Below are 16,674 nucleotides of genomic sequence, written 5' to 3'. Positions count from 1 at the left end.
ATCTCTGCTCTTTCTAGGGGAGAGTTGAGCACCAAAACTGATATATCCCCTGTTGTCTTCTCTCATCATAAGAAGTGTGTGCTATAAAGCCTTGTTTCTGTTCCAGTAAGAAGATTTTTAGTTCTGGTTGCACATGCATAAGTAGAAGACTCTGCTCACACGTTTGGACGCATACATCAAGCAGAAAAGACCTTATGAAAGACTTGAGCCTTGTCCATGAGAAGATGGGAAAGATTTCAATGCTCCTTTGTGCCCAGGAAATTTTGTTCCGTAGTTTGGAGTGTAGAAAACCATACAGGAATGCTGCTTCTGTAGCACAGGCACACAGTCTTTCACATGTCTTTGCACAAGGCTGTGTAGTGTGCTGAAGTTAAGGACTGAGACTTTCATTACAATTTGAGATTTTTGGAAAGCTGTTACTGAGAATGGAGGGGAAGTCTGAAAAGGTTGCAGTGGATGGGGTTGCTGAATAAGATATAGTGCAGTATCCTCTTAGTATTGTTTGAGCTCCTCAGGTTTTATACCCTATATGCCTTGCATTTCTTACTCAAGGAAGAGATTAGAAACAATAGTTGTGACAAAATGCAGGCTTTACGTTTTTACTATTTTCACTCTACTAATCTCTCCTATCTGTTTTCTTTCTTTTGACACAAGATAAAGCCCTGTCATGTTTCAACAGGATTTAAGAAGAGTGAGATACTTTATATGGGTGTGGGGAACTAACTCTTGGAAGTCACCATGCAAAATAGCTGATATTGGTAATACAATTAACTAATCATTGAGGGGCCCTGTTTATAACTGCATGCTATTATATGAGCAGATTTTTATGAAGTACATGAGTTGTTGTGGTTGAACTGAAGCTGCTGAGCTCTGGGTTTGTCTGTTGGGGGGGTACTATTGCTTTACACAGTGTTTCTGGGTGCTGTGTGCACAACGGAGGTGTAAAGCCACTATTGCCTTACATGACATTTCTGCACCCCGTGCACAGCAGTGACACAACCAGCATGGAGGGGAGCCGAGGTGAGGAGTGATGATGGGTTAGCAAGTCCAGACAGTGCTTCTGCAACTCGGCAGTAGTAGAGGTGGGTCTGATGAGGGAGTGTGAGATTCTCACAGCCCCTCTGTGGATATGAACTGCTTCTCTGAAGAAGCAGCTGTGTCTGGCTGCCCGATGGCCTAGATGATCAAATCACCGTTGTGTAAGTCCCTTGCCAACCTGGGTATCACTTTTGGCTCAGTATCGGTGAATTACTTGATTTACTGCCATTTCCAACTCAATAGTTATACCAGTGAATAGCTGGATTTGCTGTTGTAATGACATGGGTAATTGCACTACTGATGTGTATGTGTTACTGTACTGTCACTTAATGATAAATTGTTTATCCTTAAAGCTGTTGAGCTAATGTCTTATTATGGTATCGCAAACCTATAACTAACTGTGGCTGCCTTACGTTCTTACATCTGTACAGTAGAAGATGTTGTAATGTTCCATAAATGAAATAGGCATCTGCCTATTAGTCCTTTGTTTTACCCCCTTTTATTTTTCTTCTGTTACCACATGTGTGTCAGTGGGTACAATTTTAGTGACCTGCAAATGATGCTAAAATCAATGATAATTTTGCATGTGGTTTATATTTCCAGGTGTATTCATTCAACGGAAGTAATCAATCTAAATGAACTTGACACTTGATGACAAGATGAATTAATCACTGACAGCCTTCTTTTGTTATATTTTCAGCAGGGGATAAATTTTGATCGATGTGAGAATAGACGTACCTTGCAGAGAACTCTTAGCACCACTCAGCCAGGTCTTGATAATGTAAGAAGCCACAGGTATCTCATTGCTGATAAGGCTGTAGATTTATTATTTAGTTCTTTGGGGGTTTTTTGCTGACAGAAAGCCTCAACTTTAGTTCATGCTACTTTGTGTTTACTTCTGGCCACAGTGCAATGTTCATGGCCATTCTTTACCACATATGTGTAAAATACCTTAGATCCAAAATTTTGTTTCCTTTCCTTCTGCTCACTGTTAAGTTAAAAATTATTCTACAACTCCATAGATACAGGAAATAAGCCTTTATAGATATATGAATGAGTTTATCTTTTTTTATCCAATATAGATAGAATTGCTTCTACTATTTTTTAATCTACATTATAAGAGTTCTTTTCTGAAGTCTTTCATACATGTAATACTCAGAAAATACAAGGGCCAGGTGCAGTTTATTTATCATTTACAAAAAAGTCATCACAGCACTAGGTCTGATGACACTATATGCATGCAAAACATGAGTGCCTGATGACACAGTATATATGCAAAAGCTGTGCTGCAGGGTTATATGTAAAAAGGCCCTTGGTATAGGGATGGTAGATGCAGCAGGTGAAGATACACTAACTTTAGGGATTTATTATTAACTGGATACAAAACTGCTGAGTTTAAACTATTAGTCTGTAGATATCTGATGCATGAATAAAATTCTTGCCATTAAAAGCCTGATTCAGCAGGGAATTACTTTAAGTACTTTAGTAATCCCATTTACTTAAGTGGGACTACACATGAGCTTTAAATTAAACATCTTCAAAATATCTGTGCTCAAATAAAGCAAAGCTCTGAAGAATGTTCTCAAATGCTTTGCAGAATGGAGGCAGGATGCTTAACTGATGAGCTCCATGGGCTGCACACATTGTATTGGAGGAGTTCACAGACAGAACTGCTGAGTGGGAGGCAGAAATAGAGAAGTAAAGGTAGTACAAAAGTCACAGTGTAGAAATTTCAAAGGCAAAATACTCTTTCCTGGCTCCATATGAATAGCCACAACTTTTATGCCAATTTTTATGTCTGAAGTCTGAATTAAAGTTTGAAAACATAGTTCTGTATAACTTTAACACAAATTATGTTGTTTGACTTGTAGAATAGGAACATACCACATTTTCCTAAAATACTGTAAATCTACACAAGTTAGTGTAAATACTGAAATAGTAGCTCTACAGGGATTTTTTCAAAAATATTGCTGTAATGTTTGAGAAATGTTGTGTTATGAATCTGGTCTCCTAGATGCATCTGTAAGTGTCAATTCTACCTTGCAATTGATGCTGGGACCTAGCCAGTAACACAGGATATTTAATTCCAGAGATATTGTGCTTACTCAGTGAATACTGTTATTATTTTCTTTGCAAAAGTGCTGATAAAGCTTATAAAAACAAAAATACAGATCTTTTTCTAACTTGAAAACAAAATGAGCATGTTCTGTACCCGGACTTCTATTTTCAACATGGTTCCAAGCAACTGAATTAGATTTTAAATGAAAATGCAGTTTATTGTTTTAAGAAAATGTAGCATTTACGTTGATCACCTTTGTCTCTGAAGTAATTTTAGCAGTGACAGTACTGTCCATACAAATAAGATACAGTATATTGGATTTTTTTTATGTATAAAGGTACTATGATATTTTATAATGGTGAAAAAAATAAAAAATACTGTTTATGGATCTTGTCAACATTTAGAGTTTTGTTGCTAGGTGTTTTGGATTTTTTATACATGTCTACAAAGCAAAAGTAAGTGCATCACAATACCTTAATCCACTGTAAAGAAAAAAACTAACTCCAAATGTGTTTGATTTTATAACACTTGATTTGAAGAAAAGTGTCATATCATAATGATTGTCCTAAATTAGGACTCAAATTAAATAGATGGAAAAGATCTACAAAATAAGATTTATCCCCAGCAAGTTTTTCCTAAATGGTGATAGGAGTTCTGCAACTGCTGCAATTGAAGTGTTACTTCCTCAGGGAAGATGGGAAGAGTTTATGGCTTTCCTTTTTGCAGCAAATTTCTAAGTCTGGAGATGGCTTGTGCTGTCTTGCTCAAGTCCTTTTCTTTAGCAAAGCAGGTTCTATCTATCATTATTTTCTCCTAGACCTTATGATTGTCACAGTTGCTTTTGTCTGGACTTTCTCCAATGACGTTATGTAGTTGCTAATTTTTCTGACTTTGAAAACAAAGCACACTATTTAGCTAATATTGTGTCATATTAAAGTAGCATAATTTTGTGTGACTCTCAAGTGACATTACTCTTTTACCCTGGTGCCAGGAATCAGCAGTGTGATGATTCCATTCCCCACACAACAAGATGATGTGTAACAACTCATCTTCAGTGCATGATTTGCTGTTGTCCTAATCCTTTCCCACAGAATATTGTTTAACTTGTTGCTTCCCACTTTGTATTAGTGAAGTTTCACTCAGCAGGTTTTCATTAACACACTCTTTCCCCCCTGCTTAAGATTATGTTTCCGAGTGAAGTCTGAATTTTAATCCTGTATTGCACCTCCTCCTGGGTTTTTAACAGTTTGCACATTTGCATATAGGATAACTGAACTCTTCCAAGATCAAACTTACTAATGAACATACTGAATATTAAAGAATTTTGTACAGATTTAGCATTTCATACACCCTTCAGGCATGGGACTTAATAACCATTACTTAGTAACTGTAAACAATGTGAGGCTCTTACAGCTTTGCCTTGATTGCCTTTAAGGAAAATCAGCAGCTTTGCTGAAATCAAAATACGTAACATCTCTTTTAGTGAAGGCTGAAACAAAAAAGCTTTTAACATTTTGGTTTATCTCACCAGTGCGTCTGAAAGCTTTCCCTCCCCACTGAGCAGCAGCACAGCCCTTCTCTTTGCCTTTCTCCTCCTCCTCTAGGGCTGTCTCAGTTTCCTTTTCTGGTCCTAACCAAGACTTGTTCTGTGATTTGGCCTTTCTTATTTTGCTCCTACGTACTTGCACTCTTCCCTAAAATTCATCCTTTAGTAATTTGACCTACTTTTTACTTGCGTACACTTCCTTCTAGTGTTTCAGGATCATTGAAGGGCTCTCAATTTAGTCAACTTTATCTTTGTGATACTCATCGGATTTTTCCTTCACACTGAGGTAGTTTTTGTTTATGCCCTTCACATTATTTCTGTAAGAAAACAGATTGCTCTCTTTGGAGTTGATAATAAAATAAAACATACTAGAGAGCAAATCTTAAGTTTGTGGTTTTTACAGCACACTCTTGGCTGACACTGGCTTGAGATATCCTCATGTCCCCAGCCCTCCATGGTGCCAGCACAACTGCTTCTTCAGTGAGATGTCATTTGGATCAGGGAACCAATCCAGCTTAAAAATAATCCAGCAAAAAGATTTATTTTTATTTTGCTCTTAAAGCTGAATCCTTTGCTCTGTTTGCAGAGCATCTGTACAAAACAATTGCCCTAATGCAATTGAAAGCAGACAGAAAAGCTGACAGCTTTACTGCTCACCTTTTTCGTTTTTAATTCCATTCTCTTTTTCTAGGAATTACAAATAATGTTTCTCATAATCTTTCACCCAAGTTGCCCTTAGTCTTGTAGTTTCAGTCAGTTTACTCTGCACCGATTAAAAAGAAAAGATATTCCAGATTTCATGCAATCACTTTACCTGCTCAGTAACAAAACTTTTCCCTGTACAATGGCCTTCCAGTATCCAAAGGGATTCTACAAGAAACATGGAGAGAGACTATTTAAAGGGCATGTAGTGACAGGACAATGGGGAATGGCTCCAAACTGAAAGAGAGTAGGTTTAGACTAGATATTAGGAAGAAATTCTTTACTTTGAGGGTGGTGACGCACCAGAACAGGTTGCCCAAAGAATCTGTGGATGCCCTGTCTGTAGAAGTGTTCAAGGCCAAGTTGTATAGGGCTATGAGCAACCTGGTCTAGTGGAAGGTGTCCCTGCCCATGGCAGGGGGGTTGGAAGTAGATGATCTTTGACATCCCTTACTACCCAAACCATTCTATGATTCTATGTTTCTATCCTGTAAAGACCCTGCAGAACCTTCCCAACAGACCCCTTAGTTGCTAAAAACCCCATCTTCACCCTGTTCTTTTCTTTGAAGAAATAGCAGCAACACCCAAAGCTCTTGAATCCTGCATTGCTGTGTCCTACAGATTTCCCGGTACCTGAGGAGGTCCAAGATCTCACTGAAACTTTTCTAGTTGTTTAGAGGGTTTTTATTAGCTCTCACATTAGGTAAGAATTGGGTTGCTTAATATTTGTTAGTGGTGTGCAAAACATTTCTGTTATGATTAGATGTGTATTTTGTGGCTTTGCTTTGTTTCAAATTGTAGGAATGTCATACCTTTGAGATCTTAATTCCACTGGCAATTTGCATGTAAATTAGCTAGGGAGTTAAATAATTTTCATACATGCTGCTTTAATACCATAGGAAAAAATGTTCAGCAGCCTTACTGCTCACCATGGTGCTATTTTTCTGAATACCATTATTGAGAGCCACTTATATCTTCCCAGAAATCTAGGCCTTTTGCCATGCTTTAGGCCACCTATTAATTGAAAATCCTCCTTCATTAGTTAGCATTTTCATCACCAGTGATTACAGACCTTCACAGAGGTTTTGGTAAAGGGAATTTCTTCATCAGACAGACAATCCCAGCTCTGTGGTTTCCATCTCCTGACTCCAGGGAAGAAGACCAGAGGCTTGTGGGTCACAGTGCGAGACCTTTGCAATGGTGAGTGCACCTCAAGAAGGCATCCATGATAACTTCTGTAGGGATCACAGCTGCTCCCTGGACCTAGCAGCTCCTTATGATCTGCCTTGATTTTATCTGGCAGATTTTATCAGACATAGCATGAGGCCATATGTCTGTCTGCATTCATACCTAATTTTGTCTTAACATGGGGGTCTGTGTCGTGACTTTGTTTTTTTCTTATAAAAAAATGAATATGCCTTTTTTAATTTAAAGGTGATAAAATAATGTTAAAATAGCAATTAGATATAATATTTCTAATTTTGAAAGACATGTTGATGGCCATGGCTAATGTCAGACTCTTGTTTTGCCATACTGAAGAAGAACAAACAGCTGTTGGATTTCATCAGTAAATTAGAGTTGGTGCTTCTTCATACCTCAGATAATTGGTTAACTGTTCTTCTGAGTGAAACCATTTGTAAAATTGATTGAAAATCATTATCTTCCTAAATATGACAATGTTTGGGTTTTTTTCTTCAGATGATGATGGAGAAAAGGCAAATGCTACCAGATGTGAAAAAGCTGAGGATTTTGCTCTTTGATGATGAATATAATATGGATAGTTTTATGACACTTTTGAGATATGTTTCTATTAACAGAGTCTGCAATAGAGGAATTGAGCTTTAGAGGACACAACTGCAGGGCTAAGCAGGCTGTACTGCAAACACTACTAATAGAAAGCCACTCCCTCAATCTGCTTAAACTTTGGTGAGGATAATGCGGCTTACTCTAACTGATTTTTGATAAAACAGTAAAAGACCAACAGATGCTTGTTATGCCTGAGTGAATAAGTGCACCCTATTCATAGTTTATTCTGCTTATCCAGGAATATCTGTCCCAGGGAAGAAAATTGTTCTCACCACTGCTAACACACAAGTCAAACACCTAAATATGTTTTGGTGTTTAATGATGGTTTTTTACATGAAAAAATACAGCAAGGGTTGCTGCATCATAATCAGCCTAACCAATGAATTAAACCTCCCAGCTGGTGTGACATTTAATTTATTCTTGATTTGCTTCTGTTCTGTTGGCTTTTTAAGTGCTCACAACATAATGTCATGATGTTTTGATATGAAGAAACCTGTTCACCATGTGGATTACGGTATCAGCTCCTTTTGCATCTTGATATCCAGCTTTCTTAGCAAATGCACTTAATATCACTTTGCTGCAAAATACTTTTCTATTTGTCCACTGAAATTTCAGCTTAAAAGACTAAATTCTGCTCTTTGGAAGACACAGCCACCAGTGCAGAATTTTGAGTGGTTCTCTCTGTATTCTGCAGGTGCAGTAAAGCTTTTATACTGTTATTTTGGTGAAGACATGCAAACTCTTGCTTGCAGCTCTGCATGTGAATATGTTATGTATACCTGTGCTTCTGGCAAGTACAAGACAGACATTGGACAAATTAGTATTTACATTTTTTTTTCTAAAGGCAAACTATGTGATTGGGAGAGTTTTGAGCCTTAGTTTTGTTTAAAAGTAATTTTTTTTTTAAAGTAGAGAACATGTCATTCCAGGTGTGGAGTCTAAACCAGGTTTCCTACTGCTCTTTGTTTCGAAGTATCATCCTTTAGTAACTGCAATTGTCACAGTAAATAAAATCCTTTTACGTAGAAGTTTATGATCTTGTACAAAAAGTCCTTTATGAAAAGGTATCTGTTGTAGTTTGGGATTATTATGTAAATTCTCTCCCCTGCCACTTAACTGCCCAGGCCAGCAGTTAACAAAAGAAGTAGTTAACTGTTGATCACTTGGGTGGGGGCAGGTTTGTCTCTTTTGTTGTTTTTTTTTTTTTATATTCTTTCCAGTCTTGGATCGGTGGAACGCGAGAGTGGGGGCTCCGAGGAGGCAGGCTGCCCTGCTGGTTACTGCTGGGGCTTTTCTGGCTGTCTCACTGCCGCTGTACTCGGACTGCTTTTCTGGCCACGCGGCTGCTGCTGCCTACCCCTGACTGCTTTTCTGGCCACGCTGCTGCTGCTGTCTGCCTTGGATTTGCTTCTGGTTGCTCGTACCCGTCTGCTTCTTGGACGGGGAACACAGGAGGAAGAGACTGAGTCCATCTGAAAGCCCACTGCTCGTCTATCTCGCTGGAAAGGGACTGAAACTCACTCTGCAGCCAGCGGGCTGTGACATTGACACTTAAGTATAACTTTTCCTCCCGGAGGAAAACCTGCTGAGTTTTTGTTGTTTGTTTTTTTTTCTTGTGGTGTTGGGGAATTGGGTTGCACTAGTCTGTTTACATATATATATATATATAGCAGTTATCCTTCTTGTATTAAAATTCCTTTTCTTAAATTTGATAAAGAGTGGTGTGATTATCGTGGAGGAGGCCCCTCCCCTGCTTGTGGGTAAACATTTTGGTTTTTTCCCCTCAAACCAAGACATTTCTTGGCGCCCAACGTGGGGCAGCTTGTAAACAAAGAAGGATAACTGCTGTTTTGTGGCAACATGTGGGTCTTGAGTTTAGGGTTCATCAGGACTATCCTGTATAATATATTGGCCTTTTGTTGGTACAAATTCATGCCAAAAGGAGCGGCAGGTTTAAGTCTTATCAACAAATCAATGAGTAAAACTAAAATAGTGGCAATTATTATTGAGTTCTTACTCTGGATTTATGGTGCCATGAATTCGATGCCTTTGGATGTCATGTGGGTGGTGTTCTTCAGGCTGTTTTCCTGCTATAACCTAAGCTGCTACCTCTGGGGATTCAGTGATAATAGTACGGACCCTTGGGAAGGAACAAAGGGGAATTTTTTCTCCCAACCCTTTGTCCATTCCCCATGCAAGTCTGCTACAACAGCTTTTGAGATGTTTAAATTCTCCCTGGATGCCAGAGATATCTTGCTCTTTATGGTTTTTCTGCAAGGTTGTATCCCTGTGGCCTACAGTATGTTTGAAGGTAGGGCCAGGGTTTTTCGAGAACGCATTCAGAAGCCTAGCCCAGTGAAGGGGGAAAAGCAAGAGAATAAATGCAGTTTTTATCTGACAAAACTTTGAATCAGATTTTATTTTTAACAGCTGGTTGCATATTTGAAAAATTGATCCAAATTAAATATTTAAAAAATGTTAGCCATTTCTTAAAATTTATGATACCAGCATTTCCCTATTATTATTAAGAACAGGTTGCCACTCATGCTGAATTGTTGAAATATTACAGTTCTGTGTATAGCTCCTGACTTCTAGACAGGCAGATCAAGCACTTTCTTCTACAGGAGAGGTGGATTTTAGTTTATGGTGGTAATTTACATTGACTATGTGACCCCTGTCAGAACTGGAAAGAGACATCAACTCTCCTGGAAACAGACCTTTCATATTAGTATCTATTTACAAAATCAGGCACTATGCAACTCTGTGATTCTCCAGTTTTAGTGCTGAAGATTTATTTGTATAGGCCTAAGGGAAGGAAAAAAAAAGTGATCTTTTCTGTGCCTTGTGTTATCAGTGGCATATTCCTAGAATTAAGAAAAGAATATTAATATTGACAAAATGATAACACTTCAAGTGTGAAAAATATGCATGTCATTTTAATCTGAAATTTTGTTAGATTTTTAATTTGTTTGGCGCTTTTTTTCTCCTTTTGTTTTCAAAATGTAGCACAGATCTGGTTGGGTTCAGTCAATCACTGGATGTGCCTGGCTCATTCTGCTGGCTACCAAGTAAGTTTCAGTTTGTAAACTACTTGCCTGATTTTGGAAGAGATGATCCTGTGTGTGTGATTCCTTCAAGAAATGCAGTATTTCCCCTCCTATTTTCACAGGTTTTGGGAGACACAGCTGCTGTGCCCGTTTGCAGTTGTTGTGCAGAGCTGGAGCTACTGTGTTAAGATTTAATTTATGGGGACAAATAAGCTTGTGCCCCCATGCTAATTTGAATTATTTTATGAAGTAATTTTTATTTATCTTCTTATGGTTTTATTTTTTAAAAAAATGTAGCCTAAGAATATAATCTTACCTAGAGTACAAGTTGCTTAAGACGATTATTGAAATAGGACTGTGTGTGTATGCACGATCAAGTTGTTAAAATGGAAGTCTTCAATATGCAAGTAAGCTTGCTACTAGTAAATTTTATTTTATTTCATTCTGTCATTCTCAGAGTGAGTGTTGAAAGACAAATGGGAAAGTGTTGCTCAGCCAGAGGGGAGAAGCACGTCATACAGCCCCCAGAATAGCATCGGCTGTAAATATGGTCATGCTGTTCTTCCCCGAGATAGACCCAGATCACATTCGTAGCACCCACCAGGTCTGCTGGTTACCAGACGTTCAGGGCCTTTGATGAAACATTTACAAATGCAGCTGCGGTTCTGAGGCATCTTCTGCCGGCAGCGAAGAAGCTGACATCAAGAAAACCGGAGGAAATGGGATCACAAGGCAGGGAGTTCAAACAAAATGCAGTTTAGGAGGAATACAAATTTAATCAAAGTTAAAATACTGCACCAAAATATGAACTGTGTACTTTTGATACTTCCTTTTCATGTTAACTTACATTTTCCAGGGACTTAGAACCATTAAAGCTTTTGTAAAGGAGGAAAGGTGAACTGAAAAATAGCTCTTTGTTCAACTGTTTTAGGTCATATACTATGTCAAAACTGGAATTAAAATGTATTGTAAAGTGAAGTCAGAGAGGCTGAGATTAAAAAGTTTTTTCCTGTTCCAGTTATTTCTCACTTTGTGCAATATATTGAAATGAAATAAGGTAGCCCTGAAGGTCTGTGGCAGTGGCCTATCTAGCATGTTAGAAGGAAAATTTTAATTATTCAAGGCCAAGAAAAAAATGTTAATTTCTTCATGTTGAAAAGATGGATTATCCTCTCTGGGCCAAGAGAATGTTCTCACTTCCTTGTCCCTAAGCTCTGTTCATACTGACTTGTATTAATATAGCTTCTATGCTTTTATAATGTTTATATTTTGCTCTGAGGACTGTAACACACTGGTCAAATTCTGCTTTTGTATTCTGGCCACTGGACTTGACAGGGCACTACAGGAATTAAGCCAAGGCATTGCATCGTCCTCCACCCCCCTGCAGTTTGAGCGTCTCTAAAATTCGAAAAGCTCGCTTCAGCTTCTGCAGCTTCTCTCCTCTGGTTTTGTCTCCACACCGGTGAATTAGCCAGGGTGTTAGTGGAAAGGGTTTGTTATTTCAGACACATACCATCGCCTGCTGCCCTCACTTCTCCCCTGCACTTGCACAGGGCATGGAGACAACTTCATACTTTCATTTGTATCAGTTACATGCAGGGGATTTAAATTCACCCCTTTCTCTGTATAGTGCTTTTTTTCCCTTTCTCCCCCCTCCCCCCAGACAACTCAGTAAATGTTAAATAGCAAGTATTACTGCCTTCAGCTGGCACTAATAAGCTACCGCTTTTTTTTTATTTAAGAAAATCTCATTGACATTTCTTTAAATGTGAAGAGGGAAGTATGTTTTCAGAGCAGTAGCTCTGGAGTTTGTTCTCTATTTGTGAGTGACATTATGCAATTGAGAAAAAATCATGCCAGCATGTTTCAGTCGGTGCCAAAAGAACATAGATAGCGATTCAGTGCCCAGATCTATTGCTGCCCAAAACTGTATCTTGTCCTATTTATATTTTCACAAATTATGGTCTTGCTTACAGGAGGACTTAGGTGAATATTGTGTTTGCATGATATTTGATAATGAATTTGACCAGCCATTTTACATTCTGCTGTTCTTTTATTTCAAGCATTGAAAATTTAAGGTTTTAAGTAGCATAGATAATTTTTAACAAGTCAAAGAATCCCAGTTTCTTATATTTTCATTACTTGTGTTGGAGTTAACTTTATTCAAAATACGTCTGGGTGCCACAAAATACCTTTGTCTACAAAACAAGGGAGTTGATCATTGGTATTCAGGACACCTAAATCATAAATAGCGGTTTACTCTTAAACACCTAAACTGTGGTTAAGAAAGAAAGAGTGCAGCTGAAAATAATGATTTAAAGCGGAATCTCTTTGGATCAGGACTCAAATTAGGGAGTTACGAATTGGTGTCAACTAACAGTCCAATTCTTTTGGGCGTTTTCATCAACTCAAAGAACAATTATCAATAAAAAGCAGAATAGCAATTTTGTTACTTTTTAGAAAAACAGGACAAGGTGTTTTGTCCTAAAGACCTAACCAAATAGTATTCTGAAGACCTAATAAAATAGTATCCTAATGTCTGCCTGGAGAGGATGGAAGTTGTGTAATAGGAACTCTGAGTCTCCCTTTTCAAGCATAGAAATGAGACCTGTGGTTACAGGAAGTCATGCATATGGAGGGCCTGCCGCTGGGAAATCTCAGGAATAAAAATTCCAGTTGGCTCTACAGATGTTGTGAGAAGTGGATCTTAACAAAAATTTCTTCAGTTCTCAAAATTCAGTAAATGGACCATTATAAATTAATTTTTGTTTTTGCTGTACTATAATTTGAAAAGACAATGCAATAGTGATGCATAAATTATGTGATTTAGATTGGCGGAAAAAAGTGTGAGCCAGAGAAAATATTCTACTCACACTTATGGCCCCCATTGCTCCATGAGAAATCATGAGCCAGGTTATCCAGACATCGCAGATTTTTCTCTGGTGTCGAGGCCGTGGATGGCCCAGGACAGAACAACCTTTATCCCTGCTGCTGTGCTGGCACAAAGTGCTCTGGGACAGAGGGTGACCTCAACTTTTCAAAGCACCTTCTTTTTTGTCTGACTATCTCATGAAGTGAGATTTCAAGGAAGCTAATTGAAATTTTTTGTCTGTTCCTGTCTGGTTATTTAGTCCAGCTTGCATAAAGGTAATGAGCAAACAGCAAGAATTAAGGATGAAGAAATAAGAATTTCCTTATTTAAACAAGAGCTGTATTTCTGTGTTGCCTTAATGATTAATGCTGTTAAAAGAAATAGCTCTTCCTTTAGTGGCAGCTATTTTTTTGCTTGCCAACGAAAATGTTTGGAAGTGCATGATTATGCTTTGAAGTATCTTAAAGCTATTTTTATGAGCAGTTGGCTAGGAAAATATTAAATGTTTAGTTTAAACTTATTTGGAAGTTAACTGATCAAAGTTTTCACAAGGTTTTCAAGGATTCTTAGAGATTTTTAAAAATTAACAAATTTTGGGATTGTTTCAGGAATGGAAAGCATCTGATTTCTCTAACTTTTAAGGATTTTTTTAAAAAAAGTTTTCCAGTCAAAGAAAATATTGCATGAGACTTCAAAAGACATTTTACTAAATTGTACTTAACCCCTTAGAATTCTAAAGCTTTCTGTGTTGGGCTGTCACCCCAGTTGCTGAATATTTGTATTTTGCAGTGTAATTTTAGTAGAATTTGAACCTGCTTAAGATCTGATAGAGGACCAGTTGAAGTCAGTACAAATCACCTCTCTAACTTTGGTGGACTTTGTTTCAGCATCTGTCTGATCTATTTTACTAGCTCAAAGTTGTATGCTCTGGTTTTGGCCACAGGCAATAGGTGGAAGGTACTATTTTTAACAGTCATTGTTTCTGTTGTGGCAATATGTGAATTTTAATGGGCAGGCAGAACCCAACATGCGAGAAACCCAACATGCTGTGCAAACAAACTGTCTTCACTGTTAGATTAAAACCAGTATGAAAATCAGCACTGGGATGCTACGCACAGAAGTACAGAGCACAGGAGAACTTTTTAGTAGAATTTTCACTTGCGTGAGTTACTCATCGAAGTTAATGTGTGGGATGATGAAGCATATGATGATACAGAATTGTTCCTAAAAGCTCTGTAATTGTCAGAGTTCATGACCCAGCATTTTACACCTGTGCAGAGAGACAACAGACCTAGATAAGTATATAAAAACATGTTTTAGATATTTTTATTTTGGATAATATATTAGATTTTGTAATGAAGATGCTGTTTCTATAAAAGCTTGAGGAATGATAGACTGGATAAAACTTTAATGTTAGCATATAGATTTTAAGGTTGACAGCTAAGTGTTAAAGGTTCAAATAAAGGAAGGTGGTGTTGGGAGGAGTCCCTCAGAAAATTTTTCTCACCCTACCAACACAAAAGATTTGGGCGTTGAAGTACCAGGACTGAGGACAAAAGAGTGGCTGATGACTTTAGATTCCAACTGAATGGTGGGGTGAAGGTGAGAAACAGAACCCCAGCACCTGGGGGTGGGAGGGGTTTTTTCTCCTGTGTACTGGCTTGACTTTTGGTTTTGGGCAGCTGCAGGTAAAGAGCCACTGTTTGCTACCTGGTGAGAGCTTTTCCTGGCTCTGTTCCTTGCCTTCCCTCATCCATCTCTGGGCACCCTGAGCTTCAGAGAGAGAGAGGTGGGGGGGGCAGGGTCACAGCTGCTTCAGGACACACTGCAGACCTTTTCTTCCTGGTGACCGACTTGGACTGCAAGGAGATTCCTGAGAATTATCACCACTCCTCACCTCCCAGCTTTTCCTTCTTTTTGAACAAAGGACAAGGAGAGAGAGAGAGAGAGAGAGAGAGAGAGAGAGAGAGAGAGTCTGCTTTTCTCCCATGAAAAAAAGCTCCATCCTGCACCATGTGAGTTGTTCACCCCTTTGTCTCTGCCTCACTGGGAAAAGACTGAGAATTCACCTCGCAGCCAGCCGAAGTGTGACACTGACACTGTCCATAAATATAATGCACCACAAGGAACCTACAGTTTTTTGGGGGGGAGGTTGTTCCTTTTTTTTTTTGGTGCTGGGGGAGCAGTTTGCTCTGGTCTGTTTATAGTTATATCTATGTCTACATATATATATTAGTTAAGAACAGTTATCCTTCTTATATCCATTTTCTAATTGAAGTTTCTTTTTAAAAAAAATTAGTAAGGAGTGATGTGGTTATTGAGGAGGAATCTGCTCCTCTGGTTTTGGTAAACATTTTGGTTTCCCTGGTATTTCAAGAAAATAATTCCAATCATCAAAACTGTTGAGGTTTACATAGCATTAGAACAATGAATATTTTTTGTTATATTGCACTCACTAGTAACTATTTATAAATAGACTTACTATAAAACTTCTAAGAATTTTATATAGAAAAATTAATAGTTAAGCAGTATTTCTGAAGCATTTACATATGAAACTCCTGTGTGGAATGGGTTGGACTATAGTAATTAGAGAAAACTTGGCAGAATTTTGTGGTGAAATCCCAGAATAAAACCTAGTTAAATATGTTAATATGTTAAGTAACTTTGAAAGTGACTAAATAAATTCTATTATAAGTTGATTTTGTTGGATGTAAAATGGTAACTCATTAAGTTTATTTCTCGAGAATATACATCAGCTATCTAGAATTGCCACCCCTCTGTGGTTTTATATGCAGTTAAATTAGGGCACAGGCAGTCTCAGCCGGGACTATCAAAAGAGTTGCATATCTAATTCATCAGTCATATTAAAGACAGTTCTTGTGTCAATATTAAGTCTCAGCTGTGTATCTGAATTCAATGCTAAGTTCTTTTGACTCATGTCATCAACAGTAATGCAGCATCTGCCACTGGAATTCCGTCAATAACTATTGATGACAGAAGGTCTAGAACAGAACCTGTCTTACTTTCCCAACCAGGATTAACTCCTACATCACTGTCAATTAGGCCAGTTCTGCACTTGTAACTGAACCAATGCATCTCTTAATGATGCATATACAGAATCCAGTTAATTTTCAGCTATAATAGCCCTGGCTGCATAGAAAAAAGGAAAAAGATTTTTTTGCCACTGTAGTCTAATGAAACTTGGTTTTCAATATGTGCAATGAAATCTGATTAGAAATAAATAGCAATTTTTTACTTGCATCAATCGCTTTAATAACACATCTGGTCTAGATGTTTCTTGTCAATATCATGGAATGAAAGTTGAATTAAAGAAGAAAGCTGATTACCAGAATAGTAATTTCTAGATGTTTGACCCAATTTATATGACTGTTTATCAATTTGATTTTTGTACTGTTTATTTATTAGTATTAGCTGTAAATGTTTTTTTTTTCATTCCATGATGTGAAAGTATGTGCATTAAAAAACCACTTGTAGAGGGTTGTGTATGTGTATATATATATTTGTAAGTGTGTACAGCATGCTAAAAAAGACCCAAGAGAGGCCACGTAGAGAGACAGAGCAAGAACATCAGTGTGGTAGGAAA

The sequence above is a fragment of the Pithys albifrons genome, chromosome 4 (genome assembly GCF_047495875.1).
Source record: "Pithys albifrons albifrons isolate INPA30051 chromosome 4, PitAlb_v1, whole genome shotgun sequence".
NCBI classification, from domain to species: Eukaryota; Metazoa; Chordata; class Aves; order Passeriformes; family Thamnophilidae; genus Pithys; species Pithys albifrons.
This window is presented reverse-complemented; position numbering follows the sequence as displayed.